Source organism: Mercenaria mercenaria, chromosome 8, assembly GCF_021730395.1.
Source record: "Mercenaria mercenaria strain notata chromosome 8, MADL_Memer_1, whole genome shotgun sequence".
NCBI lineage: Eukaryota > Metazoa > Mollusca > Bivalvia > Venerida > Veneridae > Mercenaria > Mercenaria mercenaria.
Window position 1 is genome coordinate 80,582,560 of NC_069368.1, and position 12,846 is coordinate 80,595,405.

General features: G+C 32.8%; 1 long non-coding RNA gene across 1 annotated transcript; it reads left to right on the forward strand.

Annotated features, from left to right (window-relative positions):
• Positions 1-2,653: 2,653 nt before the first annotated feature.
• LOC128559117 (uncharacterized) lies at positions 2,654-12,748 on the forward strand. Its single transcript, XR_008372195.1, has 3 exons — positions 2,654-2,827; positions 9,525-9,582; positions 12,645-12,748. It is a non-coding gene; the product is annotated as an uncharacterized LOC128559117 (long non-coding RNA).
• The last annotated feature ends 98 nt before the right edge of the window (positions 12,749-12,846 follow it).

A 12,846-nucleotide genomic window follows, 5' to 3' on the forward strand; every position in this document is an offset into this window, starting at 1 on the left:
ATCTTGAACACAATTGTATCATCTATTAACATATGTAAGTACCACTGTGCAAAAAATTCATTTAATGTCAGGAAACAAATACATGTACATAGTTATTTCAGCGTTACATGAGCAAATTGATCGAGGGTAAATAATATGATAATATGAACCAAAATAGTATGCCAGATGCGAATAAATTACTCAAGACATAAGAAAAGTATAGTTTAATTTGTCTTATTTGTTTCCTGTTTTAAGAGTGCTGCTGATGTACGCCTTATACGTAACGCTTAAAGCTCTTAACAGTTTCAGAATAATTTGATTTCAGTCAAGACACAAGTTTGTAAACACTTTAAAACGGTTCACAAATGTGAACTTGCCGCCAGTTTAACTAACAATAAAAAAATCAACGACTGGCTTACTTGACCGTTCATCTATGATATCAGCTAAATTCATACGAAATACAAACTGTCAGTAACATGTTTGTGAATATTTATCTATCAAGTGTAGCGCTTGTGTGTGCAAAGCTGAAGCTTCTTCTGCATCCGTGGGTCTTACATGATTCAGAAAAACAGCTGAAACAGTTCTTTTGTTTCGTCTGAATATAGCTGCTTTTGTTCTCCATACAACTCTATGCATATCTCGATATCTTCCTGGTCAACGTTATGACCAAAGCCGTGTCCCCCATATATTTCAGGTACAAAAATCATAACATCTGGCATTCCACACAGATTATCAGAATGCTTTTGAGCTCGAATTTCAGGGTCATTCCATTGTTGTGCAATCATATCGAATACTGCTTGGATTAAATCCATGAAGCTGTATTTCAAACATTCATGTGCACCCTGTTTGTTATATCAAGAATATTCGCATCCACTATGCCCTTAAATTACGAAATCCACTAGTGAACACCTTGTCTACGCAATATTCCCCACCAAGATTCTATTCGCTGGTTAGATACATTCTTCCCATACATGAAGCTTTTCAAACCAGAAACACTGTCTGTACCTTCGTATCTGAAAAAAAAATGGTTGCAGCAATGCCAATTTTGCATTTTCAGTTCCTCTGTCACAACGAAGTAGCCTTGGCACAATACCTAATTCCTTTACTGTTTCTAAAAAGTAAGAAGCTATTACAGATGGTGAATTATTACTGGCATCGGTGATACCCAAAGTTACAACACTATTTACTGTTGTTATATAGACGAACAGCACTCCAAAAATTATTGTGTAGTAAGACGTCATGGCTTTTGTCTGAAAAAAAAAACAACATAACAAATGACATTTTAGTAAATACTGTAAAAGTTTAAAAAAAATAATTTTTGTAAATACTGAAAAAAAAACATAAAGATGATATTTTGTAATCAGTGTTTATTACTACTGCAACTACTGCTATTTTATGATAAGAAATTGAAGAAGAACGCCTGATAAACGTGCCGAGATGCAAAATGCACTACGATACCTGATATTTTTAAAACGTTTGCCCTAAATGGTATTACTTAGTGTTTATATCCCGTAGTATTGGAGTTGCAATACAGTAAGTTCTTGATGATTGAACATCCCTGTTTTATATTAAATTTTATGATATTCATCTTTGTGCCAAACACGAGTAAATATACCTACACCTACGGTGCCTTTTCAAGAGCTGTTGACCTGCATGGTCTGCCATATTTAATGTCCAAAAAGGGGACCAAACATCGGGTAAAAACTGTCGAAAAACTATGAACTGCAACTGTGCACAGCTGAAATAAACCACAGTAAACCTGCGAAAACTGGAAATTTTCTGAGTGCTGGAGTATTTTTGTTGAAGACAAACCTGGGTTAGCCGAGTTTAACTGTATAGGCATACACATACTTTAAGTATCTGATGTGACTGTTACCTTTACCTTTTACATACTGAGTTTAGATACCATAGGGGTCACATAGAGAACATGACCAGCCATAAACGTTGAAGGTCCTAAAGTCATTGGTTTGTAAGATATTGAGCAGAAACAGTCTTCCTTCCCAAGGTCACTACCCTCAAAGAACACCACACAGAAGATAGGACTTCTCATTAGTTGATTATTGGACAGAACTGCTGGATAATTCAACTGTTTCGATCTTTCTCTATAAACAAACTTTATCTCAGCAAATTCATATTCATGGAAATACTAAAATTGTCTTACCTCCATTCATCCGGCTTTCTGGATCCAATATGGCGTTTTCCCGGGTGTATGGGGACATCTAATACCTAAGTTCTAAGATCTAAGATCTAAGTTTTAAGATCTAAATTCTAATTTCTAAGATCTAAGTTAAAAAGTCTAAGTTCTAAGTCAAAACGGCCCCAATAGGCTTCCGTAGCATACACATACTTTAAGTGTAGTACTATCCGCTTGTATATGACCGAAGACTTGTTGAAAACGGTCGATAAACTAAACAAAACAAAATTAAAAACATCAAAAAATAGAATTTGAATTTTTACCTTGTTCTTTCTCTTCCGGCCCTCACTGTGTTTTCCTGTAAATTCACGCTGTTTTGTATTTCTAACATCTAAGCTCGAAGTTCTAAGGTCTAAGGTTTAAGTTCTAAGTCATAACTTCTAACTTTTAACTGTTTTCATCCAAGTTCTAACTCAAAACGGCCCTATTAGGCTTCCGTACTACGGAGATGTGTAAATTTAGATTTGTTCATGCATGCGAAATAATATAAGTGAATATGTGAGACGAGGCATATTGAACAGTACATGGATGAGCGTTAATATTGTACTAGTGATATTATAGATGGATATAGATTAAAGTTTAACCTTAATCGTAAATATTCTGATCATGTCAAGTGTTGAAGGATGTCTAACGTTTTTCGTCAATGGGAAAAAGGTACAAAAGTTTGTTTTAAACATAGTGCAAACCACAATTATCATTTATAACTTTTAAGGTACTTCCGCCATCTTGAATTTAGAGTGACCTTCATTTGAAGTGTGAAAATATAGTGAACAAAAACTTTCAAATGCAGCTGTTCCAGAATATAAAAACAGCTCAGTTTGCAAGACCTGAACTAAAAGTAGCTGTATAAAAAGTAACACTAAAATTTGGAAATAAACAAAGAAGATATTTTACCTGTATTTCTCCAAATTTTTGGTTAGATTTATAAATCCTTTCAAAATACTTTATTAAAAATTCATGAATGGCAAAAGTTAGTTCAAAGTTTCAATTAGTGCATAGGAGAATTGTCTTGCTGAATAGAACTAAACTTATTACAAAATCTGTTTTCAAACCTGACCACCTCATGTATTAAAACGAAAATAAATCTGTACATATTGCTATTTTCAGCATACATAAAAGTAGTGCAATGTGTGGACAATGATTTTTGTACGTATGGTGTACCAAACTGCCTAAAATTGTAAGACAAGTCTCAGACTTAATGTGAACAAGATTTGGCAACGATCCAAAATTCTTTTCAAGGATTGTGCAAGTATAAGAAAGGTTTAATTTATTATATTGGAATTTATGTACTTACGCGCTACTTATCTCACGGAAAATTTGGTGGAAATGGAATTTTCGGCACTTCCTGCGGTAACTACCGAAATTACTTGACGTAGCTTTCTCACTCATACGTGATTGTATATTTATAAATCATAAAAACAATCGAACTATTTGCTTTATCACGATATATGCAAATATTTTTATATCTTGAAACACTAGGCCAGTAGACTAGTAAATATTCGTACACATGCATAATCTCATAAACACTTCTTTAATGTATGTTCTCTGAAATGAACAAATAACTGGCTCAACTGAGACACCATACTTTAAAGTAAATTCAGTTTATTCACCACGAGGTTCAAAATGCACGGGAGTCTCGTGATAATACATGCCTTTAATTTCACATGGTTGAAGTGTAAACAAATAGTTAAACTTGCTTCGTTTTATTTCTCACGGAAAAGATCGGACGGTTTTTTATATTGGAATAATTATAGAACATTTATGCATTTAAAGTTGAAAGTTGATTGTTTTCTACAGGACGTAAAACTGAAACAAATAAGCACTTTTACTTTTTCAGCAATGTTCCTCAGGTGAACTTTGACATTGTTTACGAAGAGAAATCAGTTTTGTGTCATCTTGAAATGCGTTGTTCGGCTGATACGTATAGTTCCCGGAAAAGATCTAAAATGGTTTATTTTGGGGATTTTTGTTTTATTTATAAATTCAACACAATGTGTAATATTTCCAGTTTTTGAAAATGACTGAAATTCAACTTTATTTTAGAAAAAGTTTCGATCTACCAATAAAATTTTGTCAGCGGATGCTTACAAATTTTAAGTGAAACGGCTTTCTTGTCCAATGGAGGTGTGTAAAGCGAAAAACTATCATTACACATTGCGTTTATTCTTTAAATGTGAAGGATCGGTAACAGATTAAGGAGATCGGACAGTGAAAAACTATACTAAATGGATATCTCTAACCATGAATAAGGAGACATACATATTTCAGGAAATCTCAGGTAAAAGAACAATCATATATTTTATTCCTTGAAATAAACATGGCGGCGAAATATTTTAGAAAAACTGTGCACGTGTTTTGCGCATTAGAATGTTTAACGACATTTTCTTGAAAAAGTAACGCTCGTGTGCACTATTTTGGCATTTCTTTGATTTGAAAATAAATGTTTTATAGCAATTTAGGTTGCATACGATACCGAAATTTTGCACCAAAAATGTTCACTCATTTTCTTCCAAAGCACTGTGGAGATAGGGTTCAGCGTAGCTTTCATGCTCGCAAGTTTACCTACAGATATATCTTTTCAATTTTTATCATATATTTTTTGTGTCCTTTTATTTCGAAAGCTGTTTCGAGGGTTCTGATTTTTCACATGGATTTCTAATTTCAATTTGCGGAAATACCTTAAGAGGACACATATTGCTATATTCACAGTTCATATAGAAATGAGGTAGGGGTGCATATTCAAGAAGTTGATGGTGGGAAGATAAAAAAACATATTCCTAAATTGATATAATACTGATGGACACCTGTAATATTCAGTACTTTGTGGATAAGGATGTGGTACTACGAATGTAATAGGAAAACAGAGGTCTTTGTGAAAGTACATTCCACACAAAATATTAACCTTTTGTATAAGGAAAAAAAAAGGTTTTTTACAATACCAGTGTAACAAATAATGTTGTAGGGATGAGATTTTCTTTCTAACGCACCAGGTTTGCTTAAACATGTAAAAATTTAACGCCTCGTCATTTCAACTCTGGATTGACGGCATCTTTCTCATTGATAAAAAATGTAAACCAAAAAATCAGAGTGGGATTAGCGCCGGACGAACGGTAACTCTAATAATCAGCGGGAGAGAACTTTGGTGTCAGCAAATGTATGATTTTTTAAAAAACCTGTCGATGTTTATAATTTCTTATCAAATAACGAATCCTACTCAGAAATTCGTCTTTAATATCAGAAAATTATTATTTTCTATGGACATTTATCAAAAAATATTACTTACAGCGGACTATTTTGCGAATCGACATTACCAACTTTTAGCGATAAAGCGGGACAGATCTACCTATCATAAAAATCAATAAAACCAATAATCCAATACCATCGCTACCGGACGGATTCGTTGATTTCCGTACTAATTGTTGTTGTTGTAGTAACACGGGGGAAAAATCGCTTTGGTCATTATCTGATGCATTTACAGGCGGGCGGTTTCCTAAACAATATACTTGAATAGAATGAAGTTTTGATAATTATTAAAGTGAAAATCGGAACAAGTGGAAAATTTATATAATACTTTATTAATTGTCAAATAAAAGTAATATTTAAGAATATGTTATCTAAAATATTTAGAAATCGTTACATTTTATATATCGAACACAGATTTACTTTCTTTTTAATACATGAAACATCATGCTAACATATATCTATGTACAGAAAAGAAATATTAACGCACAAGAAACTGTCTGTAAATCATATATTCAAGAATATGAATATGTTATCTAAAATATTTAGAAAGAGTATATACTTCTTCTATACGCGCTTTCTTTCACATATTATGAACATCAGAATATGAGCTTTTGTTTCTAAACTATTTTCAAAATTCTGAATCACTAACGTTTTTCGATTTTCATCGTAAAAGGTAGTAAACTCATGTATTTCCATAACATAAAGTTTTTCAGTAATTAGTTTTGAAGCCTTCATAAGAAATATAGCTTTTTTGTCAAGATATATAAAAAGTATTTTAGTTGTCGGACGATCTGGAGGCCGGTCGCTTTAAAGAAAAAGAGGTATAGAAATAAGACTTATACTTTTAAAAGGAAATACTTAACCCTCACCATGCTGGACACGACTGGTTCTTCCTTTGCAATCAGTGTAGATCATGATCAGCCTGCAAATTCGTGCAGACTGATCATGATCTGCACTGTCTGCCATTCAGCCAATAACTGGTATGCACCCTTTTCATAATTAATGGTACTGTCCAAATTGAAAGACAGACAAGTTCATTATTGTAATTTAGCATGGTAAGGATTAAGTTTCTTATATCGTGCCTAAACAGAAATATCATATTTGCGTGACTTGAATAAGTACTGCTGACAAATACTACTACCATAGTATACTTTAACTATAAATATATTGTTACAGGAAAAAGCAACAACATTAAATAACAATTACTTCATCAATATCTCAATTTAAGAATAGCAGACTTAACTAAGTAATAACTTCAGATTTTTCTTGAAATTTGGGCCAGGATCTTTACTCAGTAAATATTTACGAATGATGTGAATTCTAAATTTGTACTGATTTTTGCTACTGTCATACGATTCATGAAACAAGGGTAAAAATCTGAAAAAACAAAATTCCTGAAAGAAAGGGAAAGGACTATGTAAAGACAGAAGAAAGTGAAAGACATATATTACAACGCAAAAACCATAAAACCATAAAAATACCTATCACTTATAGTAAGTGGGGTAACATATCTTTTATGACCCGCCTTGAAACAACACTGACCGGATATTGTTTACCCCTAGGCCATATTGTAATACACAATAAAAGTCAAAGGGTAATTTTAAGATATTTGTTACTATTAAATCATTTTATGCTTATTAATGTGATTCTGTGCAATCTTGAGACTAAAACAAATAATATATATCGCAATTTTTTAATACGAATGATTAAAGAATGTACCAAAAACATGTATTAATTTAAGAATACAGAATAATATATACATAGTAGGTTCGGAAAGAAGCAGAATTATCAGTTCATCAAGGCTATCTTTCAAATTAAAGTTTGGTCATATTATGAATAATAGAAAACGATTTTGTTTTTCAAAATTATTTAAAAAAATCCCGTATGAAGAAAAAAAAAAGCTGACCGCGTCGGAGATCGGACCTGGACCGCCACGGCAAAAAATCTCCAGATCGTTCGGCAAAAAATAATATAGGTATCCGAAAATTAATCATCGCCATATTTCTTAAGAATGCTCTGAAACTCAATTACTGACAGACTATATTTTACGGAAACACATGAGAATTAGTTTCTGTAAGTTTTTTTTGCGATGAAAATTAAAAGCATTTGTATTTTTAATGCGAACTGATCCCTAAATCCTCCATAGCGTTATTTTAAACGACAGCGGATCTAGGTTTCGGCGTTTCTGAGTTCAACAAATAATTTGTTTTAATTTGTCTAATTACAATCTCAGTTCTTTTTTTTTTTTTTTTTTTTTTTTTTTTTTGTCAGTGTGAAGTTGCCTACAATTCATAGGCTTTGAGCTATAACAATTTGTACCGACAAAGTCAGACTAGCAGACGACAATATTTTCCGTAACAGCTTCCGAGTACTTACGGATAACGGCGGAAAAAGCCTGAATTTTTAAAGAAATGTTCACTGTACACACTAAAATGCAAAAAGGACCAAACAAACCATTAAAAAATTTAAAACAAAGTACACATAACGAAAATTGAATAATTTTTCTACATTTTTAGGGGTATCGAATTTTTGATTATTTGCGGGAAATATCTCATTTTATCTGTTATATTTGAAAAAGTCAGTTTTTTTACCCGTTTCCTACAGAGTCTATATGAACTGAGGTGGGTCTATTTAAAGTCAAAAAGGACCAACTAAATATTAAAATATTTTTTTCAAAAAATATTCATAATATCCGGAATAAATTAAACTTTAATTTGCGGGGTATCGAATTTTTTATTTCCAAATAGAACTTTTTCCATTTAAGTTTAAGTATTTTTTTCCTTCTTTGTTTATATAGGCAAATTTATCGATTTTCCGATAGATCGATGTTACTAAAAGTTGGTAATGCGAACTCATTTCCGCTTTTAGTTGTGAGGCACTTCCGTTATACTTTTTGACAACAATAACAAAATACAAAATGATTTAATAAAGTCACATATAAACCGACTGCTACTCAGATCAGTGTAAGTGTAGTTGTTATTACAACATCATACTTGTTAATTACGTTATGAGATGAAGTTTTCTTGAACTGCATTATCAATTGATTATCGTTTAGATGATATTGCATTTACAACTTGTCTGACCCCGTTTTTTACGTGAATGACAGCAGTCTCGTGCAACTCGTGCAAATAGAGTTATGAAAAGTATGGTGGAGAATTCAAGGACACATTATAAATGGCATTAAAGTGAGGATAATTGTATATTCGTCCAGTTTTGATCATTGACATTCCTGCTGTGTATTACTAAGTTTGTGAATGAGATTAGAAAGTTACTTTTGCACATATACACATTGATTCATCATTGGACCTCTCAACCCAATTTCATACCTTATTTTAGGGATTTTAAAAACAATACATTTTCAAAAGTTTGTTGAATGTGTTTTGATATTTAAATGCATTGTAGTTCATGAATACCAAGTTGAAAATTAATAATGGAACCATTTCTAGGCCCTTATTGCAAGCCACTCGACTTCTGTAACAATAAATGTTTAATGTATTAAGGGAAATATACTCTTTTAGTTTTGGAATGTGGTCTTCCTTGACCACCATATCTTTTCATATGCACTACTTTGTAAACAAACTAAATACTGTGCTTACATATGCAAAATGAAAATAAAGACAGTGAACTTACTTCACTTTTTTTTCTTTAAATTAGAATCTGTAGGATATTGATAAATGTTTGAACAAGGTAAAGCGCTATTATTTTTGCACAAAAAATATTAATTGTTGACTTTGAATGTACACAATAAACAGTATGTAATCCAACAATAACTTTCTTGTTTGAGTTTTTTTTTTTTTTTTTTTCATTTTTATTTTAGTGAGCATTCCTTTGTGTACTTATAACAGTTGAAACAGTATCCATTTCATGTACCAAAACTTTGTACTTTTTTGCAGATAAATTTTATCATACCCCACCCACTTTTTTTTAATATCAAAATCTGCGTCCCCTTAAGAGTAACTCCACAACAAAAGATTTTGGAAACAATGTAAAACTGTTTCTCTAGCTAAGGTATTAGCTAAAAAGTAACCTCAAAACCATGTATTCGCATTTGCATTTAAAAACCATTTACGAAAATGAGATGATCGGTCGACGCTAACTTTCGTTTCAGATCACTGAACAAAATCCAGATCCAAGAGGAACATTGTTACAGTACCTTCGACGAAATTGTAAGATATTTTACATACTATCATGCTTGAAACAACTGATTTTGCTTTTGCGACCAGTGTAGATCAGGATCAGCCTGCACATCCGTGCACTCTGAGCGAGATCTGCACTTTTCGCCATTCAGCCTGTATCATTTTGGTAAGCACCCCTTTTAACAGTTAATGGAAATGTCCCAATGGAAAGATGGACTAATTCATTATAGAAATTTAGTATGGGTTAAATACTATTTCAGTCAACTAGATATGAAATCTAATGTTGTATTGTAACAGTACGTCTTTTAATCAATATCGAACTGATTTTAAATGACAGTTAGTACATTTTTATCTAGATTATTCAAGATGAATACATGCAATGGGGATGATCTTTTATAGATTAAGTTATAAATCAATAATATTATACTCATCAGTATGTGTCAGAACATACGCAGTTGTGTTGAGGGTTTAATGATAAATGTGTGCATCCTCCCATATATATGCACTTAGCATAACAAAGGAAAATGTAGCGAATTTAGAGCATGTTATACTTTTTATCTGTTCATCTGATCGCAACACTGTCTACACTAGTTAGTTGAACGAGCTATCTCACTTTTATGGTGGCATACCTGCATTCACTTAAGCAGATAGTTTTCGCGATTCGTACAGTTTTCGTGAAAATTTAAAACTTTTCACGAAAAGAATATCTTGTTTAATTAGTGGAAAAAATCCACGATAGTGCCAACTACTGCATACGATAACAGATACGGAATACACAGAAATAATAAAGAGAGTTTAAAAAATACGTTGATTTTGTAACCCATCTGAATGTTGTAATTAAATATCTATAAGTTTAAGACACTTAGGGGGGGTGGTCGTGGATTGAGGTGGATATAACACACTTCATTCCGTAGAGGAGACTACTGGGTTATCTTTAGGCAGCTCAGTGCACTATTTTGACATATTGTCTCGTTAACAAGATAATATTTTCACGAAAACTTTATCCTACTTTCACGAAAGATTCACCTTGAATTAATTCATATAAAATATTGTAAGATATAGTACTGTTTATACAGACATGTAATCGATGAACATGTAGATCTCTGGCGTTACCATTCACAAAAGCCAAATGTCTGATTTGATAAAACTACACATGACAGGCAGTAAACCCCTGTCGGTCCTCGCGCCAAATACTAGTACTCCTTCCTAGAGCTGAGCTGTTACACAATAACGAATGATTGGCAAGTTTATAATAGTTCAGAGGCTAACCATTTTGTAATCATTATGCAATGATCTCCCGCTGCATTGCACTTTTGTATATGCCTCCATATTCTCTATAACTAAGGCATATTCCGACATGGTTAGACAGTACTCATTACCAATGAATAGACATTTTCAGTCTCAATTGATCTTTAAAGCAGAATGCGCCGGAGTTAAAGTTACAGGGTTCCGTTTCAACATTTTATTTAATACAGCATCTAGAATATTTTTGATTTAATGCGCGTTTTTACATGTTTGATATTTCTGTACTTTTTTCTCTACAAGCCCTCAATCACTCTAACAGACGTCCATTTTTTATGAATAGTTACCTTAGAAATAACTTCGCCGACATTGACATAGAGACTTTTGTTGATGCTCAGCAAAACGATACGATACTGCAGTTTCAGTTGAAGCAGAGGTATTCGTGGCTTTTAAAATTCAATTTCTTCCAGACTGGCAGTCAGGTCCATCTCCCACATCATTAATACTTGAGAGGGTTTTTAGCTTCACTGAAGTCTCTGTCATCTTTACAGTTAATATCATCACTCACTAACTGTTACGGAACACATTTTTCATCTCTTTAATTTACTCGTACTGCAGACTGATACGCACCTGAACGAAAATAAACGCAAGGGAGTGATGCGATATAAATAAAAATAAAGATTTAATGCCGATAGCTTGATCAGTTGCAATTATCTCACGATTGACATAAAAATCATTATTTCAATTAGAGAATGGGTGTACAGACACAAAATAACGATTGTGTTCAATAAAAAGCCTTTTTAACGTACTGGATACATTTCTAACGGTTGTTGCAAAGGGCATTTAAATATTGTATTCTCAAAGTCAATAGGAAAACTACAATGTTTGGAATAGTGTGAGAAATAGTCAAGTCCTCTGTGTTGGACTCAGTGCCTGAGTGATTTAGGCAGCTGACTTCAAATCACTTGCTCCTCGCCGATTTCGAATCGTAATCTCGCATTGTGTGTAGACTTCTACACAGTCATGAGGAAGCCACCCTGCTGGCTCATGGATGGTCAGTGCTCCTATCCAGGCACTCATCCATGTCTAAAATAATACAATACTTTAATATTTAAGATTTAACAATTACTTCAGTTACTTACGGTTTATAAAATTATGCTTAAAGACTGATTTCTTGATTGTCAGCATAGTGCAGTTTAGGTTTGCAAGATGCTGTACTTTTGTTTAATCAGTTTAAGAAGAAATATTGCATTAATTAAAAAGAATAATTCAGAAGTTATTAAATGGACAGTCGAAAACCTCTTCCAGTCTTAGCGTTTGACCATCATCATTGCCCCTGTTGGAAAGTTCAGATCTTGAACAAGGGGCGTCATTTTAGCAGAGAATAGTTGAACATTTGACTAGCAAAATAACATACTGAAACAATACAAGTTGTATGTACATCATAGGTAGCAAGGCCAACGCACACTTCGGGGTGGATCAGCACTATTTGCAACTTTTGACCAAATTGAATAATTTCTCTTGTCCTTCATTGAATTTAATTTATTGTATTCAACAGAATTGATAGCACTTATTTTTATATTTATAGGAGATAGACTTTTCTTCCTTTTGATGTATAGTTCATTTTCCTGTCTTTTTTTTGGCGAAAAACATTAATACAACAACAATCCAGTTGGCAAAACTTTTATGGCACGTATATAGCGGGTATAGGTATCCGTCACGTTAAACGTTAGAACGTTAACCTTAATATACTAAAGTACCATTCTTTAAAACACACAACAAACTTAATTTAACAAAGTATTCCTTTCAATGGAACTTTATATTGAAACGGTTACATATATTTCTTTCAGTATGTTTGCCAGGGACAAAAGAAGGGTGTGGTCATGGGGGATGTGGCTCATGTACCGTTATGGTGTCAAAATACGACTTCAATAAGAAGTCTATTCAGTATCCTTTTTTTCTATTTTACGTCTCATTTCGCTTTGTGTGTTTGTTTCTTACGTGTTATATGCTATTTTAACAACATTTACGTAACTGAGGTCAAGCTTACTA